Source organism: Silene latifolia, chromosome 4 (assembly GCF_048544455.1).
Source record: "Silene latifolia isolate original U9 population chromosome 4, ASM4854445v1, whole genome shotgun sequence".
NCBI classification, from domain to species: Eukaryota; Viridiplantae; Streptophyta; class Magnoliopsida; order Caryophyllales; family Caryophyllaceae; genus Silene; species Silene latifolia.
This window is the reverse complement of record NC_133529.1, coordinates 85,976,198-85,977,265: the sequence shown is the minus strand read 5'-3', so window position 1 is coordinate 85,977,265 and position 1,068 is coordinate 85,976,198. Positions and strand designations below refer to the sequence as shown.

Sequence of the window (1,068 nt, the reverse complement as noted above, 5' to 3'; positions counted from 1 at the left end):
ACCACAACACTTAACTGGAAATTTTATTGCAAAATCCGCATTTATCCACTTAGTCGAAAGAAGCCAACTTGGGGGGATGCCTAGTGAATACCCTCACTCTCATATGGAGACTTTTTGTGACTATTGTGATGCGATTTAACAAACCGGTGTGACTCAAGACCAAATTCGATGGGTCTTATTTCCTTTCTCTCTAATCGGCACCGCAAAACAATGGTTGAAGAGCCTTGATAAGGCTACTCTTGGAATTGACTCTTGGAAGAAGTTGGCTCTAGCTTTCTACAAAAAATTCTACCCTCCGGAAAAGACTAACATGCTAAGAGCTCAAATTACGGGTTTTAAGCAAAGGGATGAAGAATCTTTGTATGAAGCTTGGGAGCGGTTCAAGGGAATTTGTCGCTCATGTCCTCATCATGGACTTAGCGAGTGGTTCTTGGTACAACAATTTTGGAACGGTCTTTATGAAGACTCAAGCAACATTCTTAACATGGGATCAAATGGTATGTTCACCGAAGTTGACGATAATCAAACTTGGAACAAGATTGAGGAAATGGCGGTCCATAACTCACAATATAGTAGACCTCGCAAGGCTACTAGAGGAGGAAAGCACGAAGTGGACTCCATTACTCAATTGGGTGCTCAACTTAGTGCTCATATTGATACCATTAACTGGAAATTCGAAAAGGCTATGGCTAAACTTGAAGAAGCCTCAAAATCACCAAAGACTCATGTTAATGCCATGGTAGCATCTTCATCAATCCCAAGTGGGATATGTGAGAATTGTGGATCTTTGGGACATGACCAAAGTGAATGTAGGGGAACTAATGAGCAAGTGAATGCTTTTCAATCATACAAGAGTGGTACCCCTTATTCAAACTATTACAATGAAAACACCAAATTCCACCCAAATCTCTCATACAAAAGCCAAAATGTTCAAAACCCTCAACAAACATACACCCCACCTCCCATGAGAAACCAAAATCAAAGACCCTTTTACAACCAAAACCAAGGTTACCAAAATCAAACTACATACAATCAACAAAATGACCAAGGTTTTGATGTTCAAAAAGC

The 1,068-nt window shown here is 40.2% G+C and overlaps 1 non-coding gene across 1 annotated transcript; it reads right to left on the bottom strand.

Moving 5' to 3' along the window:
* Window positions 1-310: 310 nt before the first annotated feature.
* LOC141654169 (small nucleolar RNA R71) lies at window positions 311-417 on the bottom strand. The gene has a single exon (XR_012547735.1). It is a non-coding gene; the product is annotated as a small nucleolar RNA R71 (small nucleolar RNA).
* Between the last annotated feature and the right edge of the window lie 651 nt (window positions 418-1,068).